This window comes from Lithobates pipiens, unplaced genomic scaffold, assembly GCF_037356315.1.
Source record: "Lithobates pipiens isolate NorthernLeopardFrog02 unplaced genomic scaffold, aLitPip1_a1.2 Scaffold_3, whole genome shotgun sequence".
NCBI classification, from domain to species: Eukaryota; Metazoa; Chordata; class Amphibia; order Anura; family Ranidae; genus Lithobates; species Lithobates pipiens.
Genome location: NW_027507790.1, coordinates 49,259,882 through 49,280,284, shown reverse-complemented (window position 1 = coordinate 49,280,284; position 20,403 = coordinate 49,259,882).

Here is a 20,403-nt window from a genome sequence, read left to right as displayed (position 1 = left end):
ACAACACCCACTGTAAATTCTGCAGATGCCTGTATTACAGAAGACCAGCAATAAAGGGTAGCTCCAGGTGTATATTGTGCTGGAGGCACACAACACCCACTTTAACTGCTGCAGATGCCTGTATTACAGAACGCTGGGTTTGCAAGCCACAAAGACACTGTCCCTGCCTATCCTGCTCTTTCCCTGACCGCCGCAACACACTACACAAGGCTGCCGTGCTGGCGGCCTTTTATAGTGTGGGGCGTGTACTTAACTCCCCTGAGCTATAATTGGCCATAGGCATCTTGCCTGTGGCCAATTATGGCTCTCCTCGCTGCCGGAGCTGTGATTGGCCAAGCATGCAGGGTCACAGTGCATGCTTGGCCAATGATGAGCCAGCAATGCACTGCGATGGCGCAGTGCATTGTGGGCCGTGAGCCCCACACGAATATGATGAGAACGGCCCACAGAGTTCTGGCTTCGCCGGACAGGCGAACAGCCAGTGTTCGAGTCAAACATGCCTTCGACTCGAACACCGAGCTCATCCCTAGCCACCAGAATTGTTGGGAAATGGCCCAAAAGAGTTTATTCTTCCCAGGGTGGCCAGCAGCCTTGGGAGAATGGTAAAGCTGGAGCTTGGCAGTACGGAGACTCTCTGTGACAAAAGCAGCAGTCAAAGGTTTCTCAGGAGGAGCATGGACCTGAGCAGCAAGAATTTTGTCACCCAAAGGAGAAGTGAGACTGGTGCAAACCGTAGCCAGAATATGATCAGGAGGGATCACAGGAATCAGAACCAACTCCATCTTGGAAGTGGAGGAAAATTGTCATGACAAAGCGTCAGCCCTTACATTCTTAGTACCGGGTAACAGTGGTACCTTCAAGGAGATGTCTCCATTCTTTCAGGGCTAAAATGATCGCTAACAGCTCTCTGTCACCAATCTCCTAATTGCACTCAGCAGGTGACAATTTCTTGGAAAAATAGCCACAAGGTTGCATAGCAATCTCAGAGGTAGGACGTTGAGACAGAAGGGCTCCAACTCCAGTCTCAGAAGCCTCAACCTCAAGGATAAGAGGTAACGTAGGATCAGGATGTGCCAACACAGCAGCAGAAACAAAGGCAGCCTTGAGACTCTCAATGGCCTTAATGGACACCGGAGACAAACTCTGTGGGTCACCGTCCTTTCTGGTCATATCAGTCAGGGGCTTGACCAGAGACAAGAAGTTATGAATAAACTTCTGATAATAGTTGGCAAAGCCAAGAAAACGCTACAGAGGATGTAAACCCACGGGTCAGGGCCACTGTAGGACTGATGAAAGTTTCTCTGGGTCCATCGAAAAACCAACAGTGAAAATTACATAACCCAGGAATGTAACCTGTTCACAATGGAATTCGCACGTCTCCAATTTACAATAGAAATGATTCTCTCTTAGGCCGCTTACACACGGGCGGATTGTCTGCCCAACTTAGTCCGCTGAACCGTGTTTCAGCGGACAATCCGCTAGTGTGGGCTTCAGCGGTCTTTTTTCAGCGGACAGTCTGACGGACTTTGTCTTTCGGAATTTCCATAATTTTGTCCGCTGAAACTTGGTTTTGTCCGTCCAAACTTGGTTTTAGCGGACAGTCCGCTCGTGTGTAGGCAAGTTGGACGGACTAAGTATGACGCATGCCCAGAAAGGATTTACAGGGCGGACAGGGCGGAAGCGCTCGGTCTTGTAAAACTAGTGTTCGTATTGAAGCTAGCATATTCGTCATGCTGCTAATTTTGTGGTTTTTTAATATAGCCCGTTCTTTTCTTCTTCGTAATGCAAGAAAAGTGAAGTAGCTTTGCTGCTTATATTCACACAGAGTTATACCAAATGTTTTTATTCATCCTCATCCTATGATTAATCTTCCAATTTTAGAAAAATATATTAAAACATAATTTAAAAAAAAAAAAACCCAAAAAAACATATATATATATATATATATATATATTTTTTTTTTTTTAAATTATAGAATTTATCTATTACTATATATTTTTGGAACTACTATTGTCAGTTAATTTTTTTTTTTTTTTTTTTTGGGGGGGGGGGGGGTTGAAACAAGATGGACTTGCATTTTTTTGGCCAAGCAGGACTATGTAAGTAGAGATAGATAGATAGATAGATAGATAGATAGATAGATAGATAGATAGATAGATAGATAGATAGATAGATAGATACCCAAACCAGCATTTTAGCTTACACATGATTGCATGTTCAAAATCAGCAGAGCTTCCCCTCATTTCAAATGTTAAGCCTCAAATTTACAGCGACTGCACTTCCAAGTGCACTTGCAGTGCTTTAAAAAATGCACTTGAAGTTAGCATATTTACATGAACGTGTGTTTTGTAAATAACCCCCAGAGTCTTTTGACATGTACCTGCCTACTCACAAATAAACTCTGTTTTTTAAGCCAAAATAAAAAATAAAAAAAACATACAATATTTTTTGAAATAATAAATATTTATTTTTTGTCAGAACAAAACTAAATCAAGAGGGAGGCAACACTGGAGACAATTTTGACGTTTGTGAAGCCTTTTGTCCCCCAGGCACACATCAAGTGAGTGGCCACCAAAATTCAGAACCTGTGTAACATGTAAATAGGGAGCACAACATGGTCCTAGAATCCCAAAGACCAGGAACAGCAGCAGATGAGATCTATGTCCCCAGACTGTGGTACTAACAACAGCCTGCGTCTTCTTTCAGAGCAGACTGAAGCCAGGCAGTCACTTCCGACTCTTCCGTCTTGCCTTCCCTCCACGCTCCGCTGGAGGCTGTGCCTCTGGTGGTGGATTTGTGGTAGGAGGAGGAGGAGGAGGAGGAGGAGGAGGAGGAGCAGTAGGGTCTGCGTTATACAGTTTGGTGGTCGGTGTTAGCTCACCCTTCAGACCCCGTTGAATGGCATAAAAAAAAATGGCTTCGCACAAGTTGCGCTGTGCTTTTTCCATTTCTAGTAACTTACTAGCCAAATAAGTATCATAGGCCTCCTCAGGATTGGGGGGTTTGCTCAGCACTTGGGTGGCTTGGCGTATAAGTGCCAAGGACTCCTCCTCTGTACGTGTCATCCTCCTGGGCCTTTTGCTAGCTAGGCGGAGGGGAGGGACCTGGCTTTCGGTCCGACTCCTGCTGGGCCCAGCTAGCTCCTGCGTGTGGCTGGTCTCCTCCTCCATACCACTGGTCCCGGCCTCCTCCTGGGTGAGCTCATCCTGTGTAAAAAAACAAAGAAATCAATAAATAAAATATGTCTATATTTTGAAATCATCAATCAGTAACAATTTTACAGTTCTCACTTGCAAATACATTTGTCTTGAAATACAAAAGGCTATCATTTTGACACCATCATTTTTCCATCAGTTCACCAAGATTTGAGCCACATTTGTGGAAACTACTGTATCCTTATATCTAATTTAATTTGTGATGAAATCCTAGATTTGGAAGCAATTCAAACATTGAACTTTACATCATTAATATTTGAGCAATCCTAACTTTAGAAACTAAAATATACCTGGCTCCAGCTGGGCGCATCAACTTCGTCCAGCAAGGAAGGGTCTGGATCTTCCAGGGATGACAGGAAAAGGGAGAGGGCAGTTTCTTGCCCCCCCTTTTCCTCATGGGAGAGCGGCTGGATCAGCAGTTTCAAGTTCCCCCGCAGAGCCTGTGGCCAGCGGGGAAACAGCTGTTAGTCACATGTTTTGAGGAGGGGTACAGGTGACCTCTTTTCATGACATGTGAAAAGCCCGGGAAGAACTGGTTTAAACCAGTTTTCTTGGGGTTATAAAAAGGGGGTTCTGCTGAGGGGGCTCATTCGCCTCAGAAGAAAAGCTGTGGTGTTCTCTCTGGGAATATTCCCTGAACAAACAGCCTCTTCTGTGGCCAGAAGATGAGCCTTCTTCGGCGACTGATAGAGCGGGCGGGAGAGGACGGCGGAGAAGCCTGGATTCGCCAGTGCTCAGAATTACCCCGCGCAGCGTGTCAAGAGGCTCCGGTGGGAGCTACACCGCCTGTCAGCTATCCGGGTCCGGAGGAGAGAGGAAGAGAGCGGCCAGCGGTGGAAGCCAGGGAGATGTCGCTGCGGGGTGAAGAGGATGCCGAAGGTGTGGAGGAGGAGACGTCGCGTCAACAAGGAAGCGCCGCCCCAGGTCGGTCGAATGGGGCGGGGAAATGAAAGCGCAACCCCCGCCGGAGCTATTCTCCTACCCCGACGCGCCCTGCTGTACACAAAAGAGCTGGTCCTTCTCAGGACCATAGCAGAGGGCAGGCGGGCAGGGGAAGGCTTGGAGCGGGTAGGCGGAGCGGCCAGCTGAGCAGAAGAGCTCCATTGGCTGAAGCGGTGGGCAGGGTCGAAGGCGGTACGGGAGGCGGAGCAACCTCTCTGAGGGAGTGGTCTCCCTCTCCTCAGCGTCAAGCATCTCCTAGGCAACCGTCAATGCTGAATATCAGTGAAGCAGGGCCTGATAGTGAGCCTGCTTTACAACAAGGTAATACAGGTATGACTGATCCTTCTGTTAATGTTTTATTGAATAGGGTTGTGGATTTATTAACAAAGGTGTCTAAGGAATTAGCCAGTCAAAAGTCGATTTGTCAGCCAGCTATTAATAATGTTTTAGCTTCTGATGTTTCAGCTATGGGAGTTTGGTCGCCACCTAGTGGCGTTAATGCTAATGGCGCCCAGGATTTACCAATTCATTTAGAACAATTTAGTAATATTTCTTATAGCAATGCTAGTTCACAGAACTTGACAGAAATTTGTTTAAAGGATCCATGCCCTGTGATATTTCTCCGTTAGGTTATCATTTATCTCCAGTTGTTAAAGAAAAAATTTGGCGAGGGGAATTTTTGGATATTTTGTCTCTTCTCCCTTCCGCTAAAGATTTCATTAATAAGTCAGAGAAGAAAGAGGATGATGATAGACGCAGACCTATAGCAAAAAACCTCAATATTTGGTTGCAAGCATTTTGTATTTTTGCAAGTGTGCTTTGTGAAAAATCACCTGAGAAAAGTACGGGTTTATTTCAGCATTTAGATATTATAATTGAGGCATATAAAAATTTTGGTGGAGTGACGTGGTTTAATTATGATGAAGCTTTTCGTCAGAAATTATCAGTTCATCCCAGATTGCACTGGGGAGCTAAGGATGTGGGCCTTTGGCTGAATCTTTTTCTGCCACAGAGGCCAACAGTGGCTAGGCCGGTTTCAGCACCAACAGTTCAACACATGTCTGGTTACAAAAGAGGAATTTGTTTCAACTTCAATGATAGTCAGTGTAAATGGCCCAATTCATGTAAATACAAGCATGAATGCGCCTTTTGTGCTGGAGCGCACTCAGTTTCAAAATGTTTCAAAAAAATGTCAGCAGCAAATTTGCAAGCTGGAAATTTTTCAAAAAGCACACACACCAGTGAGTATAGCAAAAATGCTCCCGTTGCTTCAGGTGTATCCAGACAAGTTGAAAGCGCATCTTCTCATTGAAGGTTTTAGGGATGGTTTTTTATTGCCTTCCTTTCAAGGTCAAGGTTGTACTTTAGTTAAGAATTTGAAATCGGTATCTGAATTTCCCCAGGTAGTATTAGATAAGGTTAATTTTGAAATCTCAGAAGGAAGGGTGGCGGGCCCCCTTTTCTTTCCCTCCGTTTAAAAATTTCAGGATTTCCCCTTTGGGTGTAGTGCCCAAAAAGGAAAAGAATTCTTTTAGACTAATTCATCACTTATCTTTTCCTAAAGGAGATTCCCTTAATGACCAAATTGATGAGAGCATGTCATCTGTTTCATATGCTTCTTTTGAAGATGCTTTAGTTAAATTGAGAATATTGGGGAAGGGAGCTATTTTAGCTAAGGCGGATGTCAAGTCAGCTTTTCGCTTACTTCCCATTAATCCTTCATCTTTTAATTCCCTTGGTTTTTCTTTAATGGTAACTTTTATTTTGATAAATGTTTACCTATGTTCCTTGTCTTGTTTTTATTTTGAGTCTTTCTCTTCATTTTTAGAGTGGGTAGTTTCTGCCATTTCCGGGTTTCAATTTTTAATTCATTATCTAGACGATTTTTTATTTTAAGGCCCTCAGGATTCTTTTATTTGTACTAACTTATTACAGACATTTTTTGAGGTTTGCAACCATTTTGGTATCCCATTGGCTCATGAGAAGACTATATGGCCTTCCACTTGTCTGGAATTTCTAGGTATTATTGTTGATACTGAATTAATGGAGTTAAGGTTACCTGAAGAAAAAATTGAAAAAATTTGCTCTTTATTGTTAAAACTGGTAAGGAAGAAAAAAGCCTGCTTGAAAGAGATACAGTCTCTTTTGGGCCTTCTGGCATTTGCTTCAAGGGTCATGCCAGTGGGTAGGGTATTTTCCAGGTTTAAGGTCCCCCTTTTCTCATGTGCGTTTATCCAGTGATATGAAAGAGGACTTGCTAGTTTGGTGGCAGTTTCTTTCTCATTTCAATGGCAGGGCTTTGTGGCAGAAGGATTTCATTTTTGATTCTGATTTCCTTCTCTTTACTGATGCCGCAGGGTCACATGGCTTTGCCGCAATTTGGCAGAAGCATTGGTGCGCTGAACGCTGGCATGTCTCTTGGGTAATGAAGGGTTACACTAAAAATATAGTCGTTTTGGAACTATTTCCTATCATTGTTGCACTTGAAATTTGGGGTGCTTTCTTCCAAAATGAAATAATTTTGATACGAACAGATAATAAAGGAGTGATGTATGCTATTAATTGTTTAACATCTAAGTCTCCGCCAGTCATTGTCCTTTTGAGATACCTGATATTTAAATGCTTAAGTTTGAATATATGGTTGAAGGCTGTACATGTACCAGGTAAGGACAATGATTTGGCGGATGCGTTGTCTCGTTCACAGATGGAGCGTTTTTTCAAGCTATTTCCGGAGGCGGATCAAGTGGGACACTCCTGTCCAATCAATTTATGGGACCTGGTCTAAGGCCCATTTCTGTCTCTATTATCAATTCTTTGGCACCTTCTACTTGGGCAGGATATCAGTCTGCTTGGTTTATGTATCAAGAATTTTTAAACAAGTTAGGTGAACCGTTGGGTTCGGTGTCTGAAATGCTGTTATTAAAGTTTCTTGGTTCTTTGTTTGAACAAACTTATTCTTGGTCATACATACATAGAACTTTGTCAGGAATTTCTTTTTTCTTGAAACTAAATAACATGCCGTCTTGCATGCAGTATTTACAGTGGTGTGAAAAAGTGTTTGCCCCCTTCCTCATTTCCTGTTCCTTTGCATGTTTGTCACACTTAAGTGTTTCGGAACATCAAACCAATTTAAACAATAGTCAAGGACAACACAAGTAAACACAAAATGCAATTTGTAAATGAAGGTGTTTATTATTAAAGGTGAAAAAAAATCCAAACCATCATGGCCCTGTGTGAAAAAGTGATTGCCCCCCTTGTTAAAACATACTATAACTGTGGTTGTCCACACCTGAGTTCAATTTCTCTAGCCACACCCAGGCCTGATTATTGCCACACCTGTTCACAATCAAGGCATCACTTAAATAGGTGCTGCTTGACACAGTAAGGTCCACCAGAAGATCCTTAAAAGCTACACATCATGCCGAGACCCAAAGAAATTCAGGAACAATTGAGAAAGAAAGTAATTGAGATCTATCAGTCTGGAAAGGGTTATAAAGCCATTTCCAAAGCTTTGGGAATCCAGCGAACCACAGTGAGAGCCATTATCCACAAATGGCAAAGACATGGAACAGTGGTGAACCTTCCCAGGAGTGGCCGGCCACCCAAAATTACCCCAAGAGCGCAGCGACGACTCGTCCAAGAGGTCACAAAAGACCCCACAACAACGTCCAAGGAACTGCAGGCCTCACTTGCCTCAGTTAAGGTCAGCGTTCATGCCTCCACCATCAGGAAAAGACTGGGCAAAAATGGCCTGCATGGCAGAGTTCCAAGGAGAAAACCACTGCTGAGCAAAAAGAACATCAAAGCTCGTCTCAATTTCTCCACAACACATCTTGATGATCCCCAAGACTTTTGGGACAACATTCTGTGGACCGATGAGACAAAAGTGGAACTCTTTGGAAGGTGTGTGTCCAAGTATATCTGGCGTAGAAGGAACACTGCATTTCATAAAAAGAACATTATACCAACAGTAAAATATGGTGGTGGTAGTGTGATGGTCTGGGGCTGTTTTGCTGCTTCAGGACCTGGAAGACTTGCCGTGATAAAAGGAACTATGAATTCTGCTGTCTACCAAGAGATCCTGAAGGAGAATGTCCGACCATCTGTTCGTGTACTCAAGCTGAAATGAACTTGGGTTCTGCAGCAGGACAATGATCCAAAACACACCAGCAAGTCCACCACCGAATGGCTGAAGAAAAACAAAATGAAGACTTTGGAGTGGCCTAGCCAAAGTCCTGACCTGAATCCTATTAAGATGTTGTGGTATGACCTTAAAAAGGCCGTTCATGCTCGAAAACCCTCTAATGTAACTGAATTAGGACAATTCTGCTAAGATGAGTGGGCCAAAATTCCTCCAGGACGCTGTAAAAGCCTCATTGCACGTTATCGCAAACGCTCGGTTGCAGTTGTTGCTGCTAAGGGTGGCCCAACCAGTTATTAGGTTTAGGGGGCAATCACTTTTTCACACAGGGCCATGATGGTTTGGATTTTTTTTCCCCTTTAATAATAAACACCTTCATTTACAAATTGCATTTTGTGTTTACTTGTGTTGTCCTTGACTATTGTTTAAATTGGTTTGATGTTCCGAAACACTTAAGTGTGACAAACATGCAAAGGAACAGGAAATGAGGAAGGGGGCAAACACTTTTTCACACCACTGTATCTATAAAACAAGCTTTAAAAGGTTACAAAAGGAATAATTTTAGGCCTGATACAAGGAAGCCCATCACTCCTCTAGTGCTGGGTCAGCTTTGCTCCGTGACGGATAAAATTTGTTTTTCTCAGTTTGAATCGGTTCTTTTTCGGGCAGCCTTTTCGGTCATGTTTTTTGCGGCGCTTAGGGTATCTGAGCTGGTTCACATACACATGTCTGAAGTTGTTATTTTTGAAAGTTAATTAAAAATTTTAATTAGCAGATCCAAAACGGATCAGGTAGGTAAAGGTAATTGGTTAACTTTAGATATGTGTATGAGTACTAGCATTTGCCCGGTGGCTCTAATACGTCAATATTATTCAATTAGGCCTTTGGGGGTTTTCCAAGTTTTTTATTCATGAATCAGGGTTACCCCTTACTAAATATCAGTTCTTATGCGTTTTTAGGAGCTGTTTACAGGCCTTAAATTTAGATCAAGAACATTTGACGTCGCATTCTTTTCGGATTGGAGCAGCAACAGAGGCCGCTAGACTGGGTTTTGATGTTAGATCTATTAAGCAAATTGGTAGATGGAAGTCAGATAGGTACTTGCTTTATATTCGTCCTAACGCAATGCTATGATTTATTTCAGGTAACACTCGCATTGAGTGGATGATTGGACACTCCTTCATTTATTGGGCGAATTTGAGAGCTCAGCAGCGAGTTTATACTTGCAATTTAGGATTGGATGCTTCTAAATTTAAGATTTTTTGGTGTGGAAAGAAGGGAATGTTATGGTCAGACCTAAATTCTTTTATTTCTCAGCTTCTTCTTCATTTTCCCTCTCCGGATATCTTAATTATTCATCTAGGTGGTAATGATATTGGTTACTTTAAAACTTTAGACCTTATTTTTCAGATTAGGGATGATTTACAGAGGATACAGTTGTCATTTCCCAATTCAGTAGTGGTTTTTCAGAAATTGTGCAGAGGATAAGTTGGCTTTCTCATCCTTCTGTACGTCCTTTTGGAAAAATCAGGAAGAGAGTGAATAGGGCAGTATCCAAGTTGCTATCAAGTTTGGGAATGCTATCCTTTAGGTACACTGAGCTGGAAGGGGGTATCCCTGGCCTTTTCAGGCAGGATGGCATCCATCTGTCTGATATTGGCTTGGATATTTTCAATGTAAATTTAAGTTACTGTGTTGAGATGGCCGCGGGTTGGGGTTCTGTGGGCAGTTGGCCTTAGGTCCTTCTGCCCTTTTGGGGATTTTGTGTTGCTGCCTGAGCCGTAGTGACTGGGCTAGCTTTAAGTTTATTGGATGAGTTTTTATGAGTTATGTACAACATTTTGAAACCAATAATAAACAACCGCGGCCATTATTATCCAAACACTTGTCTTCTTGTCTTATTTCAAAAGTTATTGGAAAAAAAATTCCGGCCTGCTGTCCCATGACAGGAAAAGGGAGAGGGCAGTTTCTTGCCCCCCCTTTTCCTCATTGGAGAGCGGCTGGATCAGCAGTTTCAAGTTCCCCCGCAGAGCCTGTGGCCAGCGGGGAAACAGCTGTTAGTCACATGTTTTGAGGAGGGGTACAGGTGACCTCTTTTCATGACATGTGAAAAGCCCGGGAAGAACTGGTTTAAACCAGTTTTCTTGGGGTTATAAAAAGGGGGTTCTGCTGAGGGGGCTCATTCGCCTCAGAAGAAAAGCTGTGGTGTTCTCTCCCCTCCCTCCCTCCCTATAAAATAAATTTGTATTTAATTGTATTTTAATTCTGTATGGTTATGTTAATTTATTCTGTCGCGGTTGTTGTTATGTGGTAAGTCACCTTTGCAAAAAAAATAAAAATAATAATAATAAAATAAAAAATATTTAATAATAATAATACTGAATTATAACAGCAAAGGGGGACAAGTTATTAAGACTTTTAATTATAGTGTTCATATATGTGCTACCTGAGCCGTAGTGACTAGGTTAGCTTTAAGTTTATTGGATGAGTTTTGTTGTGATATGTACTACATGCCCCTTTTGGGGATTTTGTGTTGCTGCCTGAGCCGTAGTGACTGGGCTAGCTTTAAGTTTATTGGATGAGTTTTGATGAGTTATGTACAACATTTTGAAACCAATAATAAACAACCGCGGCCATTATTATCCAAACACTTGTCTTCTTGTCTTATTTCAAAAGTTATTGGAAAAAAAATTCCGGCCTGCTGTCCCATGGCTCACCTGAGGTGGAGGGAAGGGTGGAGGGAAGGGTAGACGGAAGAGTAGAAAGTGACTGCCTGGCTTCTGACGTGTCATCCAGAAAACGCAGCCTGTCATAATACCACAGCCTAGGTACATAGACCTGACCTGCTGCTGATCCTGATGTTTGGGACTCTAGGATCTTTCTGCGCTCCCGCCTATACACGCTACTCAGGTTCTGAATTTTGTTGCTCACAAAGTCAGTGTCTGCCTGGGGGAGTCGGGTTTTCACAAACGTCAAAACTGTCTCCAGTGTCTTCCTCCGGCCAAGACGGTTAGAATATTGTGTGTGTTTGGAATCCCAAAGGCTCCTGTGTGACTCTATTATATCAATAAATGTAGAGAGGAAGGCCTCCTCCTTAAAGGGGTCTGGATTATATTTTTGCATTTCGATTTCTGAAAAACAAAAAAAACAAAATACATAAATAAATAAATACTAAAAAACAAAAAAAATGTCAGACCAAATGCACACTATTTATATTGTGACAATGTAGGCGAGACACACACTACCACACACGCTACCCCCCCCACACACACACACACACTACCCCCCCCCACACACACACACACTACCACACACACACACTACCCCCACACACTACCCACCCCCCCCACACACACACACACTACCCCCCCATACACCCACCTCCCCCCACACACACACACTACCCCCCCATACACCCACCTCCCCCCCCCACACACACACACACACACACACCCACACTACCACACAAAACACCAACCCCACTCAAACACCAACCCACATAAAAATCAATTAACCATCAATAAGATGAAATTTCACTATACACATTCCTAACGCAGGCTTAAAATTAAAATAAAATAAAATGATAACTATCTTACCGTCGCGTGTAGCACTCACTGCTTCCGTTCGGACAAGCGTACGGCCTCGCGGCAATGCTTTATATACAGCGCATGCGTTCAAGCTCCGCCTGCGTCGCCCGCCCCTGATGTTCCGTGTGACCATATTTCCCCGCCCCTTTTACCCTCGTTCCGCTGTGGGAGATTGATAGGTGAAAATGGCGGACGTAAATTCAATGAGCAGCGCGGAGGAAAGCCCTGAACCCCATGCTTCCGGAGAAAGAAAGAGATATAAGGCCACAAACATGGCCTTTGAAGAGATGGTGGAGATGGTGGATATACTCCGAAGGGAGGATTATGATGGGGAAAATGGCCCGTACCCCAAACCCAATGTCCGGAAAAGCGGCATCATGGATATGGTCGTAACAACTTTGCAGAGCAAATTTGGGGTACGAAGAGGCAAGGATCAGCTCTGGAAACGATGGTCCGACATCAAGTCCAGGGAGCCGGACCAATATCATCGCATCAAAAAGGCCCTGAAAAAAAGTGAGTAAACTCCGCGTTTATCGTGACTGTCGGACATAATCGTTCGTATAGGTATTATATGTAAATCTGGCGAATTTGATCGTGTCTGTCGGCCATAATCGTTCGTATGGGTATTATATGTAAATCTGGCGAATTTGATCGTTCGTGTAGATAATAGTTCATGCAATGAGCGAATATGCTTGTTCGTATATGTGGACGTAAATAGCATGAATTTGTATATGGTGTAAATTTATCTGGTGTTGGATTAGATTTTAATTAGTTAATAATTTTTTTGTATTGTTCATGATAAACTGAATTGTCACACTCAGTTTAGGATATACATTTTTAATAAAGTTTCATAAATTTATTCAGTGCAATGTAGTCTCAATAAAAAAAAAATGCGATAGATAGATAGATAGATAGATAGATAGATAGATAGATAGATAGATAGATAGATAGATAGATAGATAGATAGATAGATAGATAGATAGATAGATAGATAGATAGAATGCTGGTTCAACATCTGGACTGGGAATCATTTAGTGTAGTTTTGGGACATCATAGAACATTTTTTTACATAATCACACACAGGTACTCCAGGGGATGATTCGAGTGTGTCCGTCTGTGAAACTTGGACAAAAGATATAAAGTATCACAGTTTGGTTAAAGGCTAGGTTCACATTGCTGCAATGTACGAGATCGATTGTGATTTGCACCGCACTGCAGTGCAAATCACATGTGATCTCTGTGTGATGCGATTTCAGCCATACATATAGTATGGCTGAATTTGCATCGCATCCGGCCCAAACTTGTACATGGCCCTTTTTTTAGTCCACAGCTGAATCGGATCACATGGGTGTTCACACCATGTGGTCCGATTCCTGTCCGAGTTTAAAGATTGCACTGTGATATGAGAACTAATTTGGAGGTGTCAATAAAACTTTAAACTGACACTCCCAGCAGGTCACATAGGGCAGTGCGAACTGCCTCCGGGAGGCATGCGATGCGTGAAACCACAGTAGATTTGCAGCGTTCGCACATCGCAGCAGTCTGAACACAGCCTAACTAAAAAAATGTAATTTTAATGATGTATTAAACTAGGAGCTTGTAATAACCAGCTAATAATTGTACACCACTTCAAACCAATGTTTCATATTCAAATTTCTGAACTCAAATATCACTATGCTTAAAAGTATCCCTTTTTTTTTTGTTTTTTCATTCTCATAGGGGAACAAAGACTCAGACAAGAGGCGGAGCAGCCCAGGACCCCCCAACCGCACCAGCCTGATTGGGCAATTAGCCCAAGCCCCGTGTCGGTGATGGAGCTGCCCAGCCCTGTGTCTGTGAGGGAGCAGCCAAGCCCCGTGTCCATGAGGGAGCAGCCAAGCCCTGTGTCCGAGCTCGATCAGCCCAGCCCAGGGCTAGATGTGGAGGAGGAAGAGGTGGTGGAGATACACACCCCACAAAGTGAGTGTCTGACAACCCAGCTTAAAGTAAACAATTAATGGCTGTATATTTTAACCAATTTTTTATCTACACATGTTTTTAGGTGATGATCTGGTTGTGGAAAGACAAGCCACGGAGCCATTTTCCACGGACAGTGCCCAGCAATTGATTGGTGAGATCATGGCCTGGAATGGCCAGATTGATCGAATGGAGAACCAAATTCAAAACATCCAACGAGAACTGGACACTATGAGGCAGGGAATGAAGAACATGATCGATGTTTTAGGGAGAATCTAAGCCCCTTTTCCCTAAAACCCAATCGATCATGTTCTTCATTCCCTTGTAAAAAAGTTTTTAATGTTTGTATCACATTGTTTTTAGAGGCCAAATTTTGAAGAAGCACACGGTGTGTCAACATGTGCTATGTGCCATCAGAGGATCACAATGTACGCATTTGGTGTTTGCAAACCCTTCCTCATTCTAGTATGTGAGAGGAAGGGATTGCACCCACCAAACACGTCCATTGATCACTCATGATGGTACATAGCACATGTTGACATTACCAATTTTTGGTGTGCATCTTCAAAATTTGGCTTTACCCCTTGTTTTCTGTAAATAGTTAAAAATATTTTATTATTTTATGTATTTTTTGGATAATTGTATTTTATATATAGATATATCTATATATTTCTATGTTTCCAAAAAAAAAAAAAAAAAATTACAAAAAAAAAAAACAAAACAAAAAGAAAAATATCTAAAAAAGAGGCACTGGTTGGAATGTGCACTATTAAAAAATCCAAAAAAAAGATGTGTGTGTGTGTGTGTCTACTTCTTTCAATACTCAATACCAGTTTGGGAAGTCATTTTGTGTTTTCTGTCACAAAGGGCCTTATTTACTATTGGCAAAAACCACTTTGCTATACAAATGCACTAGGACAGGAATATGCAATTAGTGGAAATCCAGCTGTTGCAGAACTACAAGTCCCATGAAGCATAGCAAGACTGACAGCCACAAGCATGAGACCCAGAGGCATGATTGACTTGTAGTTTTGCACCAGCTGGAGGTTGGCCAATTGCATATCCCTGAATTAGGACAATGTAGGAGACAAGCACCGTGAAAAGCAAACAAGAACCAAACTTAAAAATTTTAACAGACAATACATATTTCAAGAAAAATAAATTTTTATTGCTCAGCTGGCATTGGAATAGCCCCCCTACCATTAAAATAGCTGACATAGCGGTCACGCACCTCACGTGCTGTTTGGGGGGCTAAGCCAGGAAGGGCATGATCCAGCCCTGTCAGTTCTGGAAATATTAGTCCGGCCTCAGGCCCAATAGGCTGCAGATACTGGTTCCCTGAAAATTTACGGAGAAAATTGTGCAGCAGCACAGAATCACATAGTTCAGTTTATATTCTGCTAGGTTGATCGCTGTCAGTAACAGACGGAACCGGCTGGCCATAATGCCAAAGGCACTCTCCACAACCCTTCTTGCTCTGGCCAGCCGGTAATTAAAAACCCTCCTCTCCGGGGTGAGGGTCCTTTGGGGGAAGGGTTTCATAAGATGGTCACTCAGACCGAACGCTTCATCAGCTAGAAACACAAACGGTAGACCCTCCACATTTTATGCATCTGGTGACAAGTCCAGGCCACCAGTGATAAGACGGTGGCAGAACTCGGTCTGCCTAAAGACTCCTCCGTCAGACATCCGGCCGTTCTTCCCCACATCCACATAAAGAAAGTCACATTGTGCTGACACCACCGCCATTAGCACCACACTATGGAACCCCTTATAATTCCAATAGTAGGACCCCGAATGGGGTGGGGGCACAATCCTCACATGTTTCCCGTCGATCGCCCCTCCGCAGTTGGGAAAGTCCCAACGGGCAGCGAATTGGGAAGCCACAGTCTGCCATTCCTGTGGCGTGGAAGGACACTGGGGAGTCAAACACAGGGAAAAAAAATTAGTCATTAAATAAAAACAATTCATAACAAATAAAACTCAAAAACATTTTGGAACAACAGTTAAACAGAAATATTGCAAATTTTTTTATGCAAAAAACCCCAAAAAATAGGCGGACCAATTCACAGATTAATCAGCCCTCTGATGGACCAGGGGACATAAGTTAGGTAGGTGAGTGGGGTGGGGGGACTAATTAATGAGTATCCAATACCTGCAACCAATTTGAGTGGGGTGGGGGGACTAATTAATGAGTATCATATACCTGCAACCAATTTGAGTGGGGTGGGGGGACTAATTAATGAGTATCCAATACCTGCAACCAATTTGAGTGGGGTGGGGGGACTAATTAATGAGTATCCAATACCTGCAACCAATTTGAGTGGGGTGGGGGGACTAATTAATGAGTATCCAATACCTGCAACCAATTTGAGTGGGGTGGGGGGACTAATTAATGAGTATCCAATACCTGCAACCAATTTGAGTGGGGTGGGGGGACTAATTAATGAGTATCCAATACCTGCAACCAATTTGAGTGGGGTGACTAATTAATGAGTTGACAATCCATATATATATATATATATATATCTATATCTATATCTATATATATCTATATACACACACACAAAGGGTGTATACAAAGAGTATACAAAGGGTGGGGGGGCAGTAAAATAGTACAATGGAGCTGACAATATGAATTATAGAGAAAAACAGTCTCGGCTGTGGGTGTATAGGGGCCCATATATGCACGTGGGACACAAAAAGGTAAAAAGCTCAAAAAAAAATGACACAAAAAACAAACAAAAAAAACATCAAAAAAAAAAAATGCATGCATTCATATAAAGGGGACATTCACATCATATTCCTGTCATGGATATTAAAAGTCATGATGAAATGAATACAAACATACAATGCATATAACGCATATAATGCAATATTAAAAGAACAAACTTACCTTCATATATTCCTTCTGCAGGACCCGAATAATGGCAGAACAGGTCTCTGGAATTATGATCCCCAGAGCCTGGGGGGAGATGCCTGTCGAGAACTTGAGGTCCTGAAGGCTTCTCCCTGTCGCCAAGTAGCGCAACGTGGCGACGAGCCTCTGCTCCGGAGTGATGGCTTGCCGCATGCAGGTATCCTGCCTGCTGATATAAGGGGTCAGCAAAGCCAGCAGACGGTGAAAAACGGGGTCCGTCATCCTGAGATAATTCCTGAAATCATCAGGATTATTCTCACGGATCTCACGGAGTAAAGGCATATGCGAGAATTGGTCACGCTGGCGCAACCAATTTTTTGTCCATGAACTCCTCCTCACCCTGTTCACAGACTGGGCTCGGGTCAAAGTATTAACCCCAACACCAAGCCCCAATATAGCACGAACTCGTTCCCGAGTACGTCCACTCTCCATGGCTTTGAAACGGTCGGCTGAACAAACAAGCTCAACTGAACGCACTGAAGAACAGCCAGACCTATGAAGAACGACCTGAAACCCAGAAACGAGCGGACCAGAAGCGCCTAATAACAGGTACAACTGATCCACACGTACCGAAAGACAGATACAAACCTCACAGGTAGACTGCGCCGCAGTGAACGGACAAATTAAGCTGAAGTCTGAAAAGCGCGAATCGTCTCTAACCAAACTTCTACTAACGCAAAGTCAGCAGAAGGAGCCCAAAGGGTGCTTTGCTGTGTCTTGGACTTCCTATTTCTAGTCCTGTCGTACGTGCCGTACCTCATCGCGCACGCTTTCAGCAGACTGTCTGTTCATCGTGTGTGGTCAAGTCCGTTCATTCAAAATTTGGACGGACTGTCTGTCAGATTGTCTGACGAACTTAGTTGGCCAGACAATCCGCCCGTGTGTACGCGGCCTTAGTTGCTGAAGCACATGACAGACATCCAGTGACTTGGAAAATATGAGGATATCGTGGAGATAAACCACCACACATAAATGCAGCAAATCTCGGAGGGCATTGTTAATAAATTCCTAGAAAACTGCCAGGGCATTACAAAGGCCAAAAGGCATTATGAGGTACTCATAATGGCCTGTTCTGGTATTAAACGCAGTTTTCCACTCATTGCCCTCCTTAATCCTCACGAGATTGTATGTTCCTCTCAAATCAAGCTTTGTTAAAACCGTTGCTCCTTTGAGGCGGTTAAATAACTCCATAATTAACAGCATCGGATAGGCATTCTTAATCGTGAAATGATTGTGACCCCTATAATCAATACAAGATCTCAGTTCACCATTCTTCTTCACAAAGAAGAAACCAGCAACAGCAGGAGATGAGGATTTGCGGATGAAACCTCGAGATAGTGTGTCTAAACCTGGCCACAAGGGGGTATGGCACCAGGTTGAAGGTCAATTGTGCAATCATACCACCGGTGTGGAGGCAAATTACCGGTTTGACCTTTGTCAAAGACATTGCTAAAATCGCAGTACTCCCCCGGCAGGGAGGAGAGTGAAGAGGTACACAGGACCTTGGCTACCTTCTGGAAGCATGTCTTACTGCATTGTGGTGACCAGGAGAGAACCTCAGCACAGAGCCAATCAAAAGAGGGGTTGTGCCTCTGTAACCAAGGATAACCAATAACCAGTGGAAACTTAGATGAGGAAATAACTTGGAATTGGATTACCTCATGGTGAAGAGCCCTTACGGCCATTGACAACGGAACCGTCTCATGAGTCACATGGGCAGGCTGTAGAGGTCTCCCTTCAAGAGTCTCATTTGCAAGTGGAGTGACACGCAGCTGCAGCGGAATCGAGTGCTTTGATACAAAGGCAGCATCAATGAACAGGCCTGCAGTCCCAGAGTCGATTAGAGCCTGTATCTCAAGGGACAACTCAGGCCAAGAAAGGGTAACCAAAACCAGGGGCTTATCCTTCTGGATAACTGGGGACAGGACCTCAAGGTTCGGGTGTTCTCTGGAAGGGTAGGACAAGACTTCAAAAAGTGACCTGACTGGCCACAATAAAGGCACGATCTCTCCCTCCTCCTAAGGGTTCTCTCATCTACAGAGAGATGGAGCCCAAGTGCATGGGTTCATCTTCACTAACCGACTTGGCACCAGGAGGCATGGGAGGTGAGGGAGGCAAGGGTGCGACTGCAAAGCTTGGAAACAAATGCAGAGGAGGCTTTCCTCAAGCGCTCCTTAAAAGAGAGTCTTTCTCTGAGTTTGGCATCAATATGGATGGCAAATGTGATCAAATTCTCCAGCTCAGTGGGTATATCTTGTCCTTGATGGTATCCAAGAGATCATGAGAAAAAGCAGCCACGAGGGCCTCATTGTTCCACGCAACCTCTGCTGCCAGAGTATGGATTTCAATGGCGTAGTCGGTAATAGTTCTCGTACTATGTTCGATGGACATGAGGCACTTGGCAGCAGAAGCACAGCATGTATGAATGTCAAATACCCTTTTAAACAAAGCCACAAACTCAGGGTAGCACAAGACAACAGGTTTTTACGTCTCCCACAGAGGGTTTGCCCAAGCTAAGTCTCTCTCAGAAAGCAAAGATATCACAAAACCTACTTTGCTTCTGTCCGTGGGAAAACGCCTGGGGCAGCATCTCAAAATATCTCAATCTGGTTGAGAAACCCTCTGCATTGAACTGGATCGCCCCCCCCCCCCAAAACGCTGGAGAAGTGGAGTGGAACCAGACATACCTCTTATAGAGGTAATACTTGAGGTGGACGCCTGCACAGAGCCTGGAGCAGCAGCAGGGATGGCCTGCAACACAGGTTGTACCGGAGCAGCCACAGTGGAAGATTCCAGGTGAGCCGTACGACTCAGGAGCATTTGTAACGCCATGGCAAACTGATCCATGTGGTGATCCAGTTCATCTAATCTGGAAAAAATATTACCCACAAGTGGATTGACTGCATCTTCTGAATTCATGGCCTTCACCTACTGTCAGAAACCATGAAATCAGGCTGAGACAGAAGTACAGTTAAATCACACTTGTTTAACTGCTTTCTGCCTGCCCACCATCAAATGGCAGCGGGGCGTGCAGCTCTCGTTCTAGGAGGCTGTCATATGAGCAAATGGCAAAGTACAAAAGCTACTTTGGTGTGTTTGTTGTGTGTAGGGCAACCCATTTAAGTGAATGAGAATCCCTATGCTGTCACACCACAAACGTGCCAAAAAAGCATTGCGTCACACAAATGTGAGTGCAGGTTTAGAGTATTTTTTCCGCTTAAAATTATTATCCAGAAAACTGTTTAAAGCCAAGCTCGCTGTGATTTCTTTTCAGCAAAAAAGGATAATATATTCAAATTTAATCTATTTTTATTTCTATGGATCTGGCAGACCATATGGCAGCTTGATTACATTTTCCAGAGTGAGCTAATTTGACCATGATCCATTTACAGAAAACAAAATGCAGTACGCAATTCAAAAAAATATCTTGACTTCAAAGCAATGAAAGATGGTTCGGTCAACAAGAGTAATTACAGTGGTGTGAAAAAGTGTTTGCCCCCTTCCTCATTTCCTGTTCCTTTGCATGTTTGTCACACTTAAGTGTTTCGGAACATCAAACCAATTTAAACAATAGTCAAGGACAACACAAGTAAACACAAAATGCAATTTGTAAATGAAGGTCCCCATCAGTGTGCCCCCATG